Below are 16,228 nucleotides of genomic sequence, written 5' to 3' on the forward strand. Positions count from 1 at the left end.
GCTTAGCCACTGGAGCAACGTCCCTCCGTGGAGCCGACTTCTAAAAGTTCCGATTTTGTGCTCCGCGGCTCTAGCACTTGCCAGAAGCGGCCGACGGAGGCCCCTCCCCCGCCGTCTATCCTCCCGAATATCGCCCCGGATTCATTTCTCCGCACGTCCTACCTTCCCGTAAGTGGTCGCTTCTCTGTTCAGAGAGTTGTTGCTACTCTCCTCTTCAATCTCCTGTTGAGTTCGTAGGTGTTCAGAATGGTTTGATCCCTATTCAGCTGAATTTCTGAGACCAGACGAAATCCAGGTCTCCTACTCCTCCGCCATCTTGCTCCACCCCCCATAACTTTAGAGTTTTACAGAGAATTTACTGGAATTGTTATTTTACCCTCAAAGTTATGAAATACAAAATCATCCTACCCATGCTAATGAACTTATACAAAAAATGAATAGAAAATATATTTTTAGTATGGGTGGTAAAGACCAAAGGAGAAATAGTGATAAATGCCGAATAAAAGCCATAGGAAGTTTCACTATAATTTATAATCTTAAAAAAAAAGGCAAGAAAAAGGAAGGATTGAAGAGGGGTTAATGGGATTATGACCTGCTGTAATATTCTTCTCTTAGCTTTTATTTTTAAGTATTTGTGGTGTACATTGTCAATTCTTTATGCTTTCAAAAAAAGTAATTATCAAGAACTTACTGCTTGGTTTTCCTTTCATTGTAAAATGTATTTGCTAAATAATAATTAAAACAAAATACTTTTAAAATATTCAGTTAATACAAATTCAAAGTAAAAATCTTTCCCTCAACTCTGTTCCCAATCCTGAATGTTTTATTATTGCTATTTTCCATTTACTTAAATGTTAGAAATAATTGTAATACATAACATTTTCTCATATATTACATTATTTATATCCTCAGCCTCCTGGAGATTACAGAGCAAAGCCATAGTTAACATTCAACATCACGAATTGTTTAAAATATTTTGCATGTGGCAACTCTTTTTGAACTTTTACAGCTTTTAAAGTGCAAAAGTATCAGATATAATACGAACTCTCTTGGGTAGGTAGATACGTTCTAGGTAGTTGGGTAGATCAACATCCCTGCATGCTGTACATTTTAAAGATGATCTTGAAACCTATTATTTACTAAAGGGACAATAAATTGAGATAAATCTAATGAGTACAGGTCAGTTATCTGACATAATAGGTGCCTAGTAAAGTGTCTTGAGCATAATGGATTTTTAGTAAGTATTGGTTTACATTAAATGATCGAGTGTTCTTGGTTTCTATAACTCAAAGTCTTTGCCCTCTCTGTGTTTGCTAACCCATAGATGTGTTTTAGGCTGATGTGGGCTGCTGACAGATACTAGAGTAAAGAGTAGAAATGACTTTTCTTTCAACATCTGAGCAAGGGAATAGTTCTGAGGAATATGAGCTGAGCTAGGATCACTAGGGCAAAAATCAGAAGGCAGAACAAAACTCACACTGAATGAGTATGACCTTTAATAGAACCAAGAAATAAGGTTGCCATTTAAAAAGAATTCAAGAATATTCTACAGTACAAATTATTCAGAATAGGGATAGAAACATATATTAGAGGCTAGGGGAGGATTTTACAATCTGGCAGATTGACAGATTAAAGATAGCACAGTACTTAAGACTAGGGGAAACAGCAAGGGAGTGGTTTGGGCTGTGACAATTCAATGGAGAAGTCCTAGAAAGAGTCTAGAGGTCTCATGCTTTTTAGGTAAACAAATCAAGGTATAATGAATTAGAAATTTGGAGCAGCATTATAAATATGACTGTGTAGAAACAAAGGCCCATACCCAAGATTACAAACTCAAGGCAAGAGCAATGGAGGTCTTTATGAGGAAACAACCTTCTGCCAAATGCTGTATGTGTATAAGTGAAATGATACAGTATTTTTCTTTTTCTGTCTGACTTGTTTCATTTAACAGAATACTCTCTAAGTCCACCTGTGTTGTTGCAAATGGCAAGATTCCATTCTTTTTAATGGCTGAGTAATATTCCATTGTGTGAGTGTGTCAACATATATATTGTGTGTATATATACCCGTCTATATTCATCACATATGTATGTTTATATAGACACATATTCTTTATCCGTGTAACCATTCATCCAGTCATCTTTTAGTGGACACTTAGTTTGCTTCCTTATCTTGGCTACTGTTAAGGATACTGCAGTGAACATAGGGGTGCATCTATTTCATTGGCTTGGTGGTTTTTTTGTTTGTTTGTTTTGCTTTGTTTGGGTTTTTTTTTTTTTTTTTGGATAAATACCCAGAAGTGGAATAGCTAGATCATATAGTAGTTCTATTTTTAATCTTTTGAGGACCCTCCATACTGTTTTACCTAGTGGCCACACCAATTTACATTCCCACCAGCAGAGCACAAGGGTTCCTATTTCTCCATATTCTCATCAACACTTGTTATTTTTATAGACTCTTGTATATCTCAAATTCTGTGAAAATTAGAAAGGTGTTTCTTAATTAGGGAAAAATAATGCATTGTTTTCAGTGTCTGTGATCTCTGATTTATGAAATATTCAAGACCAACATGTTAATGGATTAACAAGTTGACTTTCTTATAAGATTTGACCCATCAATCAGTGATTTTGAAGCAATAATCAGTTGAATTCCTGGGTGATTTCCACATAAGAAAATAAACAAACCTTGAGCTATGAGAGTTTTAGTAATTATTACAAAGCCCTCTGCCCCTGACAGCTCCTGTTTTCTTTTTCCACTTAGTTATTAAACGTATATATTTTTTTTCTCCAGAAGGTCTGGATCTTTCCAAAACATCTTTGGAACAGCTGCATTCTTTGTTTGTTACTTCATATTTATAACATAAAATTTAGGTGGGCTCATTAATGCATTTTAACATTTGCTGTATTAATAGTTACATTTGGTATATTTGATATAAAACAAAACTTCATTTCATACTTTTCATTAGACTTTTACAATGTAGAAAAATATTTCCAGGTAGTCGAAAATTATAGTTTTCTAAACATACTTTATCATTGAACACTCTACTGTAAATTTATGTTTCTGAGCTTTAGATCTGTATTCAGCACATAGTAGTCAGGTGATGTATATTTCTTGAAATAATAAATAAATTTGAGAGATGGTCTAGGAAAGTAATAAGTATAAAAAAAACATAGTAGGAAAGCCAGAAGGTGGTAAGAAGTGTGCTGAATGAAAGTCTGTATAAACAAATTTAATGCTGGAAAATTGAGTGTATTCAGCTGCCCTCTTGTGAAACCAACAAATAATCAAATACAGTTGTCTCTTAACATACTCAGTGGTTGAGCTTCTCACAGCTGAACTAAAATTGTTTAAATAAAATGAGACTCATTAACTTTTCTAATTGTTGTTTGTATGAAGACTTGAACTTTGCTTTTAAAAAGAAACTGCTCCATCTGCAGCTAGTAAAAAGTATCAGCTGGCAATGTTTAACCTTCATGAATCATCCATTTATTTTTCTTTCTCAAATCAGGGAGCGTTAGGGAAAGGAGATTCTATAAAAAAAAAAAAAAAATTTTTTTTTTCAGAGAATGTTTCTGGAGGGTTATTTTGTGCCTGTCTTCTGAGCCTATGCATACCAAAAGGAATAAATAGTTGCCTAGTTTGTATAAAGGTAAAAGTACATGCATCATGGGAATGTAACAGCTGCACAACTTTAGCCTTTCTTAGTTGTCAATAGAGAGGAAACAGATCATCACCACTTGAATGCTTCATTTTATAATGATGCTTCATATTGTACAGCTTTAAAAATGGCAAATGTCTCTTGACAAAGAAAATGTTTCATTGCTGCTAGCTGATAACAAACACATGTTTTCCCTTAAGAGAAGTAAAATAGCTGAAGTCTCAACTTGATTTTTAGAGTTTTAAGGTTAATATAAACAATAATAAAAACATAGGGGAAATCTTCTTACTGTTGGTTGGGATTCTGTAGAAGACAATTCATCGTGTCCCAGTCGTTTTTACATTTAATGGTACTTTTTTGAATTTAGCCAATTTCATAAATGGAGCTATTTTAGAAAACGTAAGTCTGCTAATTTTTTATTATTTGGCAATTACTTTTGTAATTTAACAAAAAATATATTTGTTCCATGTTTTTCTTCTGACTTTAGTCATACTTACAGACTTTTCTTGTTAAGTATAGATACTATTACAATTAAAATCCATTGGTGTAAGAGTTAAGAATTTCGTCCTGGGAAAAACAGAGATTGGACTTATTCTCACATACGAAAGAAGGGTGGAGGTAGGTTTTGCAGGCAAGTGTAGAAGCTCCAGTATTATCAGAAGCCCATGTTCTGTCCAATTTTTTCCCTCTCCCATCTTTAGTGGGAAGCTTCCAGACTGAAGTTACTTCATGGTACAGTGGTTGTTGAACATCCAGTCATTGAGTCCAAAGTTCAGAATGCAGGAATAAGAGAAAGTGGGAGAAGGGTTAACCTCTTCATAATAGACTACCTGGGAACTCTGTGCCACTTTCCGCTAATTGTTCATAACTAACCTTGGAGAAATGGTATCATGCCCACACCTGCATTTAACGATGCCTCAGAAATATAGTTTTCTATGAGGCACATAGCCTGGGGTTTTGTTACAAATGAAGAGACGGTGAAAAAATTGGAGAGGCAATGAATTCACCAGCTTACACCAAAAAAAATCTATCACAATTTTATAAAACAGCAATAGTTAAAAACAGTTAAAAATTTAATATAAAATTTAGAATATAAATCCAAACAAAAAAATAAGACACAGAAATAAATCAAACTAAAAATGTGAAAAACATTTAGTAGGAATTGATTAATATTTATTGAAAGGCATTGACATACAAATAAATAAATAAGTAAATAAATAAATAAATAAAGTTCGTTAATGGGAAAATGCCATACTTAAGCAATGTCAATTCTCAGTAAATTCAATTCTAATTAATACAATTCCAATAAGGATCTGAACACACTTTTCTTTGGGTGTGGCTGAGGAATGTGACAAGTTAATTATAGAGTTGATATGAAAATGAAAGAAGACCAAGAAGAGATCAGATATTCTTTGGGACAATGAGCCTAAGTCATAGCTTATATTGAGTGATTATTAAGTTAGAGTAACAAAGGCATTGTGGTTTTGCAAACACGTTTGCAAATGCAACGTAATAGAAACCTCAAACACACATGCTATGATTTTTTTTTAAGATTTATTTATTCTATTTGAGAGAGAGAGAGAGAGAGGGTGTATAGGGCGGGGATGGGTAGAGGAGAGGGTGAGAGAAACTTAAGCAGACTCCACAATGAGTGTGGAGCCCATTGTGAGGCATGACCCTGAGATCATGACCTGAGCCAAAACCAAGGGTCAGAATCTTAACTGACTCCCCCATGCAGGCACCCTTGATTTTTTAAAAAATTGCAACATAGAAGAGCTTGTACCAGAGATCAGTGGGTAAAAGGACTATCCAGTATGTGATGCTGGAGAACTGTTTATCTGTATGGAGAAAAGTGAAATGAGATTTGTACTACACTATAATATATAAAATCTGTTTCTGATAGGTTATAAACATAAATGTTAAAAGCCAAAATATGAAAACTTTTAAAAACCATGTAGGAGAGGGGCACCTGGGTGGCTCAGTGGTTAAGCCTCTGACTCTTGATTACAGCTCAGGTCATGATCTCAGGATCATGGTATTGAGCCCTGCATCAGGCTCCCAACTTGGCAGGGAGTCTGCTTAAGATTTTTTCTCTCTCTCTCCCCCCCTCTCCCTCTGCCCCTCCATCCTCCCCACATACACACACACTCTCTCTCTCTCAAATAAATAAATAAATCTTAAAAAGAAAACATATAAAAGATTATCCTTATGACGTAGAGGTAGGAAAGAACTTTTTAAACAAGTCTAGAAAAAGTGGAAAGAAAAACTGATACACTAAATTTAAATATATGAACTGTGCTTAGTCCAATGGTACCTTACAGAAACTGAAAAGACAAACTACATTTCTGGAAAAGATATTTATAACACATGTAATTGTAAAGTATAAGTATTTATATTATATAAAGAATACTTTGAAATCCATAAGGAAAAAAAAGACAATTTATTAGAAAAGTAGAAGATATGAATAAGCATTTTATAGAAAAGGAAAGATGAATTTTCCATAAACACGAGAAAGTATGCTTAGCCCCATTATTTTCAGAGACAATAAAATTAAAAGTACCTGAAATAATATTCTGTTCCCACTGGCAAACATTTAAGGACAATAATAAATGCTATGCAATGAAATGGAGTAACAGGGATTTTTATACTCTGCCGGTGAGGAGTGTGAACTGATTGAACCTTATTGGAAAGCAATTTGGTTCTGCAGGATTGCCTTAAAGATGCGCATACCCTCTGTCCCAGCAATTCTGCTCCTTGTTGAACACACCCAAGATAATATTATACATATACTCAAGGAAACATGTTCAAGAATATTTCATTGCAGCATTATTTTTAATATCAAGAACTAGAATGAGTCCAAAAACATCAATTATCAAATAGATGAATAAATAATTTGTATTTGGAAAGCAGGATGAACTACAATTGTAGGAATGAATCCCGAAAACATGATGTTGAATGATAAAAGCAGGCCAAAGAAGAATTTACATGCTATGATTATGATATATTTTATGTTATTTTTTTCACCATGATGCACATTATATCCCCATGACTTCTCTGTTTTATAACCAAAAATTTGTACCTTTTGACCACCTTCACACATTTCACCCTGCCCCGATCCACACCTCTGGCAACCACCAATCTGTTCTGTGTATCTGTGAATTGGGGTTTATTTGTTTGTTTTTAGGTTCCACACATAAGTTAGATCATAGGGTATTTGTCTTTTTCTCTCTGACTTATTTCACTTAGCTGACACCCTCAAGGTCCATCCATGTTGTCACAAATGGTAAGATTTCCCTTTTCTTTTTTTTTTAATGACTTGAATACTATGATTCCATTTTAGAAATGATTTTATAAAATCATAAGCAGGCAAAATTTAATAATATATATCATTTACCATGTATATGGTAAATTACAAGGAAAGACAAAGGAACGATTAACCAAAAATTCATGGTAATTTTCATATGAGGGTAGGATTTAAGTTAGAAGAGATTGATTATAGAAAGGCACAGAGAGAGCTTCAAAGTATTGATAAGTAAATATTTCTCAGGTTGGGAGATAGGCATGTGAATGTTCATTGTATTTAAAAATATATGTTTATTATTTTACTCTACAAATGATGTATCTTATAGTAAAACTGATTTTGTTATGTGCTAAGTCTATTTGATGGACTTTTCAGGAAAGTAATACATAAAGATATAAAAAAATCTGCTTATGTAATGTATTCATGGTGAGGCCAGCTTAAAAATTTTATGGTACCAGGTATTAAGGAATGCTGATTTCTTTCCTGCATATTGCCAATGCAAAGTTCTTAACGACAGTTGTTCTTTGGAATTCATCACTTTCTAAGATATATTTTAACAATACCTGGAGGACTTCCTTCAATTGAGACATGATGTATTACTCAGGAGTCTTTCATTGCGGTTGACAGCAACCCAGTAGAACTTAGGCAGAAAGGAAAATGTAGAAGCTGACAAAATTTTGCCAAAAAAGAACAGGAGTGCCAAAAACTGAAATCGAAAGAACAAAAACACAGGTATTTACAGTATTTCGTACTTCTGCATTTCTGCTTTCCTTTTTGTACACTAGCTTTTGAAACCAACAAGCTGGACAATTACCGTTGGCTGCTCAGGGCTCACATATTTTTCAGCTTTACTACAGCAATACACATTAAATCTGTATCTCTAATGGGCCACTTTCACAAACCCTTCGGCATTTCAGTTATTTAATTCCTTTGTGAAACAAGTAATGAATTTTGAATGCCAAACATGTAGGAGACATGGGGAAAACACGATGAAACTCTTTTTAGGAAGTTTATTGCTAAAAGAAGACATGAAGTGTGTACATCGATAACTATCAAATAAAGTGTGTATGTGGACTGCTGATACCATATAGAGCTGTAAACTATTGGACCCCGCCAAGAAAATGATGAATATTCCACTCAGAGAAATATTCAGCTTTAACCAGTCTGGCTCAAATACTTGGAATTTTAAAAGAGACTGGATTTTTTAAAAAAAATCCATGTATTTGGGGTTCCTGGGTGGCTCAGCTGGTTAAGTGTCTGCCTTCGGCTCAGGTCATGATCCCCGGGTCCTGGGATCCAGCCCCGCATCGGGCTCCCTGCTCGCCGGGAAGCCTGCTTCTCCCTCTCCCGCTCCCCCTGCTTGTGTTCCCTCTCTTGGTGTCTCTCTCTGTCAAATAAATAAATAAAATCTTTAAAAAAAAATCCATGTATTTAATTTGGACATACTAACTATACATACCGTATTATAAAATAAGAATTCAAAAAAACAAAGAGCATACTTTCTAACAGAGTTATTGTTAAAATAATAAAAGTGTTAATAGAGTCTAAAAACATATATACATATACACACATATCTATATCTAATTTATGCAAAACTATATAAATCAGTTGTGAATAGGTCACTCATGAGGAAAAAAAAGTAGAGTCAATGTGCTTTTACATATGACATTTAATATTAGAATAGTCTTATCCGAGGCTGAAATTTTACCTGTGCTATTCATCCTATCTTACGTGTTTTTAAAAGCATCCTTTTAAAAAATATGCACTTCCTCTCCCAACTGCTTGTCCCAGGAGTTTTAATTTTCACCCTGCCATCATTCTATACTTTCCACTTTATATCTAGAATAACTAGATATAATAACTAATAACCCCGTCCACATCTGCTTTGGACACACCGATCTACTTGTCTCCCTGAAAAGACTGAAACTCACACGGTTTATCATTTTAACCATCTCCTTATTGGCGCTCTACTCCCTGTCTCTGTGACTTTTAGCACTTTTATTTACAATGGGTAATCATTTTAAGTCTTTATCTCACAGACTTTCATGGAAAATATCCAAGTTTTTTCCTTATCCCTTCACTTCCATTTCTGAGATGATCCATTTCCCTTGCCCAAGGTTACCAAAACTTTCTTTAATATAGTCTTTTCATTTTTTTTCCTTCCCTTTTGTGTACTTGTCCAAGGCCATCAGAGTCTCACGTATATCCACACAGGCCTTATCCCTGGCTCCAGTACCTCAGTTTTTATATCCACCCTGCACACTCTATAGCTTGTCTGCCTTGTAGATATTTTATTTTATTCTTTGAATGTGCCATTCATATGGCATCATAGTATGGCTTTATAAGACAAATAGCCTTTGCTCAGAAACTGCCCAATACCTCAGATCAAAGATTGTTTGAATAATGTTTAGTATTTTGGGGGTTATATTCTGGCTAAATTATGTTTCTCAACCTGTGATACGGAGGAAATTCTTGATTCCAGTTGGGATCAGGCCTCTGTTCCTTAGAGTATTCCATTTGACCTTCCAGAGACTGTTGCCACATACCCCCAAGGATTTGATAATATAGGAAACATACTTTGTAAATGTCAATGCCCACTCAATCCTGTGAGTGTCAGTGGGGTCTACATTTCATTATCTCATCAGAAATGAAGAACTCTGGACATCCTTACCACTTGGATAGAAACATTACTTGAGGTCTTCTCCAAATCATATTAGGCTTTTGCAGCCAAATTCAAAAATAAAGGGGTGCAGGTGCGGAGAAAGGAGTAGAGTTCTCCTAATGTAGCTGAGTTGATATTTTAGTTTGGGCCTTCATGGCAGAGACAAGGACACAGTTTTAAAAAGCAAATTACAGATTGTGTTATACTCCTTGTTAAGGCTGACCTATTCTTCAGAAATTTCCAGAGTATATTCTGACTGAAACCCAGTAGGTTAATTATCCAGAATTGAGTAATCACATAGTGAAATCCTAATTTCTGTAAATGCTTGAGATCAATCATAATCCACTCAAAATTTTGCAACTATGTTTGAATTATTTAAGTTTTGCTTATTCATTATTGATGGATGAGATGGGAGGGAAACAAGCAGTGGCCAAGAGATATCCTACTTAAAATCATTAGAATGTTAGGATATCAGAGAGTAAGTTTATACCGAACTGGACAGAAGTTCTTTCACTTTATACTAAAAGTGTTAATGCTATTGGTAAAAAGAAGAGCATTTCTAATTATGACCTCACCTTTTATAGAACTGTCGCTGAAATAAAGTGAGTTTGCTCCTTAGTGAGTCACAGATACACCAGGTAGAGTTGTCACACAAAGTAAACTTTATTTGCAGCATGTAAGGAGATCACATGGAATAACTTCCAAAGCGGTGACTCCCTGAGAGAGGGTGAATGGGTACCTTTAGTTTAGAGTTAGGATGAATGTTTAGATAAGGAAGCCTTGTCATCATGTAGAGGTGGGCATTAAGGAAAGATTCCTATACATACATTGTATGTTATGTAAATGAAGCTGAGGCTCCCCCTTGGGTGGAGATTTTAGTATTATAATGAGGTAAAGGTAACAGTGGTCATCCAGGTGTCACCCCATGGTCCATCTACACAGGTGCATGTAAGGGATTTAGCTCAAAAGGTCTGAGTGGTCTGGGCTGGTGGGAGGTCTTATCAGGGCAGTTACTATCACCTGAGTGGTGGTTTTGAGTATCATTTGCCTGAGTGAAGAGGTAAGCTGGAAAGAAGACTTAAGGATTTTGTTAAGACAAAGGTTAGTGCGTCCAAGCAGGTAGGCAGTAAAGGGCAGGTCTTGGAATCTACCTAGTGATAGAACTAGGACACAACTTACCATGAAGGAATTCACAGAGAACTTTAAAATCATTATTGCAATAGAAAATAATATACTTTCCAAGTACATTAAATATCCCTAACTCGTCACACCTTAAAGTGAAAATACAGTTCCATATAGTATTAGTAATTGAAGAGATAATCTTTCTGGAAACAGAAATAACTTAATGACCTCTTTCAGAGTACATAAGATTTCTCCCTATTGCCTTATTTCTCTTTCCTTTACATTTTTTTAAAAAAAATTTTCTATGCCTTTGTTGTTTTCCTTTAGCAATCCAAGAGTGCTAAAATAAGCAAAAATGTAGAAGAAAATGAAATGATACAGGAGACAGAATAACTAAAGGAAAAAACAGGAAAAATATAAAATGAATTATATACAAATAAGTACTTCAGAGCAAGCTGGTCACAAATTAGGACAGATTATTTTATTTATTTAAAGATTTTTATTTATTTATTCATTTGAGACACAGAGATACAGAGAGAGAGAGAGCATGAGGAGGGGGCGAGGCAGAGGGAGAGGGAGAAGCAGACTCCCTGCTGAGCCAGGAGCCCAATGTGGGGCTCGACCCCAGGACCCTGGGATCATGACCTGAGCCGAAGGCAGACGCTTAACCATCTGAGCCACCCAGGTGCCCCAGATTCTTTATTTTAAAATGACAAAAATGAATCAGCAAATACTTAGCCATAGTGAACTTAAGCTAAATACAAACTGTTAGAAGATTAATTGCTGAACTGTTACTCAACGGTTGATATCACACTTAATTTCTTACAGAGAAAGAAATATGTTTAAGACATTTATTATAAGACATCAAGAGTATAGGAATAGTAGTGCCTATGTTTGTCAGAAGAAGAAATATATGATGTTACAGAGATTATCAGTGTAAGGCCAGAAACTTAATAAAATGAATATGTTGGGAGAAAGGGGAACAGAGATGTATGTGGCTTAACTGGGTTAAATTCTCATATACTGTTGCAGGTATGCAGTACACAATATGCAAAGCTGATAATTCGAAATAAAATTATCTGAAGACATTGATATATATGTGTTACACATTGAAGTAAAGATCAATTGTTAAAAGTGGTGGGGGACAGAACTTGGGTAGAATTGGATGGCAGAACAAAAAGCATTGCACATTATAAATCTATTTTGTTTTGACCCTATGCATGTTTTTTAATGAAAAATTTAAAGTAAGTTAAATAAGGTAACAGAAAATATTGACACTTGTTTTCTATAAGGCTTGTAAAATGGATTTAAAGGCAACATTTATTAGTATTCTAATAAAGCACTGATTTTTGGAAGATAAGTCTTTGCAGTTCATTGTATGTGGACACGTTCAAGCTACCAAAGACTATTGGGATCTTGTCTGACAGATCCTATTGCAAAGTTAAAAGGATATCCACTGGGTTTTCAACAGCATAATAATTATAAATATGTGTAAATCAATAAGTACATCGCAGGTACCAAAGGAATCCATTGGTTGAATTTGTGTGAGGCTATTGAACCACCTCATTATTTTAAAAATTGGCACACAGACAAAAGAAAAATCAAACTTTTATCTTGTCTTTAGTGCTTTATCATAGGATAGCCAAATTGTTCATTAGGGAAAGTTCTTACTTATAAACAAATTTAGCTAACAACTGAAGAAGCATGATAAAATTAGAATATCATAATCTTGTAGCCTTTAAATGAATAATTAAATCTAAGCAATCTTCAATCCTTAGGTGAAATTCAGATGGAAATTTTGTAGAGTGGATAGGAGCAACTGACCACAATATTTCAAATATATAAAAAAGAAATTGCATTTCTTTTTTATATATTTGAAATAATGTTAAGTTAAGCTCAGTTAAGCATCTGCCTTTGGCTCAGGTCATGATCCCAGGGCCCTGGGATTGAGCCCCACATCAGGCTCCCTGCTCGGCAGGGAGCCTGCTTCTCCCTCTCCCTCTGCCTCTTCCCCTGCTCCTGCTCTTTCTGTCTCTCTCTCTCACTCTTTCTCTCAAATAAATAAATAAAATCTTTATAAAAAAAGAAATTGCATTTCTTGATCGGATGCTATAGGAATTACCAAATTCTGTATATAAAGTATAAATTGTTAAAAATAGACTATTACTCAAATATTCATCAAGGCTCTAAAAGTAACTATAACAATTCTCAGGAAGTACTAGAGTTAAACAGCACAAGGGATGAAATTAGCAAATTCCAGAATATGAGAAACTCTACAGGATACTAAAGTTAGTTATTCAAGAAATAATTTCCAAGAAAAAATTGAAGGAGAATGATGTAGAATAAAAAAGACTTAAAAGACCTATCAACCAAATTCAGTGTTAGATCTTGTTTAGTTCCTGATTTCAAACAATCTGTATTAAAATCTTTATGCATTAGTGATCTAAAAACTAAAATGAGTTTTGATATATTAAGAAGTTATTAATTTTGTTATGTATACTGTCAATGTACTAAAAGTTGCCCTTATTTTTTTTAGAAGAAAAATACCTGAAATATTTACAGAAGACTGATGTCTGGCATTGACTCCAAAATAATCCATTGGTTCAAGTCAGTTGGAGGTGGTGAATGGGGAGAAGTAGATTGAGATATGAAGAAGACAACATTGGTCATGCTCTATATTGTTGAAATGAACGCTAGGTACCTGAGGTTTATTATATTTACCTTTCTACTATTTATGTACTTGTGATTTGCCATAATAGTGTTTTATAAAAAATATATTCACTGTGGAATTTAAATGACAAGGGATATAAAGAAATTAAAAATCATTAGGAATCCCATCATTTCAAACATTAAGCTTTACTTTTTATTTCATAATGAAATTATAGTCCTGCAATATAAATACTGTATCCTGATTTTTTTACATTAAGATCATAGCATGAGCATTTTCTTAAGTTATTATGATGTATCAAGTTCTATTTAATTTTTTTAAAAAATGAGTCATAAAGTGAGCCTAACAGAGATATATCAGAATAATAAGTGACAGAAATATAAAATAGTTCTAAATACACAAAAATAGTTGCAGTAAATGTGAGTATGAAAACAGATTAGAATTCTAGTTGTCCCAGCAGATCATCATCATCTAATTTAAAGAGAACATGTAAAGCAAAACAGACTTTGCAGGGGTTTATAATTTTCCTGCATTTGGACCCGGTTGTATTTAATTTCTTTAACATTATATAATGAAGAGCAGCATTTAAAGTCATATGCCTTCATTTATTAAATAATATTTTTTTAATAGTAAGGAATAAGGCTTTTGATGTTTTATGAGTGATTATGGCACTAAATGATATAAATTAAAAAGGAAATCAAGCATCCAATCTTTATGTTAGACATACATTATGGTTAAAACAGATTTTCTTTAAAAAATCCAGAAAACTCTTAAGTGCCACTTCTTTGACTTGATACTTTATGAAATTTTAGTATGAATAGAGAATGTCGATTATGTTTTGTAAGAATTGTAACATATGAGCCCAGTGATACAAGCCAACACAATAGAGAAAATAAACTGTAAGACTAATTGTAGGTCAACAATAAATACATACTGCTACAGGAAAACCGTAACACTTTCTGAGCAGTGTTAAGAAGGTGCTTTTCTACTGAATTTTTTTGAATATAGAAATAATTTAAACTTGAATAGACAAACCCATAGAGGTTATCTGCTTCGGCTTCTGAACTTTCTCAGAAAAGCCATGCTTTACTCACTCTCAGGAATAACAATGCACGGTGATCAATGTCAGTTCTGTGATCTTTCTTTCATATTTTGGTTCTCCAAGGAGAAACTATTCTTATGAATTCAAAAAACCTGGGCTCTCTATTGTGTCAATTGTAGAGAGTTAGTTCAAGAAGGAAACTTATGATCAATTAGGAAATAATCATTTAGTCTTCAAAGAATGGTAGTACTGTGAAAATTAGCCAGCAAGAAAATTTACTGAGCTCCATAGAAATACAATTATTCCAGTAAGATTCAATTGGGTAATAAAAGTAATGAATCATTTTTATGTAGTAGATACCTCTAAGAAGTGACTGAAATCTTCTCAATGGATTTTAAAAAATAACTTAATTCTCACAGCATGCTTCCTTTATAAAGATACAGATTTCAAAAGTTGTTTCTAATTCTCTTTGAATGGGAACAGTGGTATTTATGGAGAGTGCGAGGCTTTGTAAATGAGAGAAACTTAGGGGCGCCTGGGTGGCTCCGTTGGTTAAGCAACTGCCTGTGGCTCAGATCATGATCCTGGAGTCCCAGGATTGAGTCCCGCATTGGGCTCCCTGCTCGGCGGGAAGTCGGCTTCTCCCTCTGACCTTCCCCCCTCTCATGTGCTCTCTCTCTCAAATGGATAAATAAAATCTTTAAAAAAAAAATCAGAGAAACTTAGATGCAAATTCTGAGTTTGTCCTTCTATAATTACCATCTTGCGGTAAACCTCTTGGAACATTGGTGCGTCTCCGACCAAATGAGAGGGTTTTGTTTGTTTGTTTGTTTTCTTGTTTTGTACTATTTCCTCTGATCCTTTTTGGTGATTCTTTCCCCCTGCCTTAGGTAGTTTCCTCAAAGGCACAGCTGGTCAGTACTCTGTGGAATTGTCCGGGGCACTCTTGGCCTGTCTTTTGAATTGTCTTTCTCCTCTCTGGTGCTGTCCTTCGAACTCTTGTCTTTATTTTCTGTTTGATTTTTTAAATAGTACCCATTCTAATGGGTGTGAGGTGGTATCTCATTGTGGTTTTGTTGTGGAAAAATAAAAATCAGACCAGCGAGAGACGAAGTGACACTTGGAGAAGTAAGAGAACTGGGAATTATCTTACACCGGGGGACCCAGGTGAGTTTGTGCTTGAAGTTCTGGGCCCCCGGCAACGGGGTTATAGGGCTTTTATAGGGGACTGCAAGCAGTCGGGTTCCAAGGGTTATGCTGACTGCTGGTAGGTGAGTTTAAACTGGGGGAGCGGGGCCGCTTTCGGCAGGGACAGGAGTGTGGGGAGCCTGTGGAGGGAAGCCTGTTTATAGAAGCAGAAAGGGCTGGTCATCTCTTCCTCCCAGTAGGGCTTCTGGTTATCTCTAGCTTATTGTTAGTAACTTTCCATCTTCTGGGGCCTCCTGGCCTGGGCCTGCTCTAGGTAATTTTCCTCTTTAGTTTTGACTTCTATTTCCCTAATGATGAGTGACGTTTAGCATCTTTTCATGTGCTTGTTGGCCATTTGTATATCTTCTTTGGAGAAACATCTGTTCTCCAGTGACTACTCTAGTCCTTCGCCCATTTTAAAACCCAGTTATTTGATTTTTCTATTGTTGAGTTGTAGATGATCTTTATGTATTCTGCATAGTAGCCCCTTATCAGATGCATCATTTGAATATATTGATTGTGCCCTTTGATACACAGAAGTTTTCAATTTTGATGACGTCCCTCTTGTTTATTTTTATTTTTGTTTT

This window comes from Callorhinus ursinus, unplaced genomic scaffold, assembly GCF_003265705.2.
Source record: "Callorhinus ursinus isolate GAN/ISIS: 27379988/994484 unplaced genomic scaffold, GSC_fseal_2.0 scaffold5, whole genome shotgun sequence".
Taxonomy (NCBI): Eukaryota; Metazoa; Chordata; class Mammalia; order Carnivora; family Otariidae; genus Callorhinus; species Callorhinus ursinus.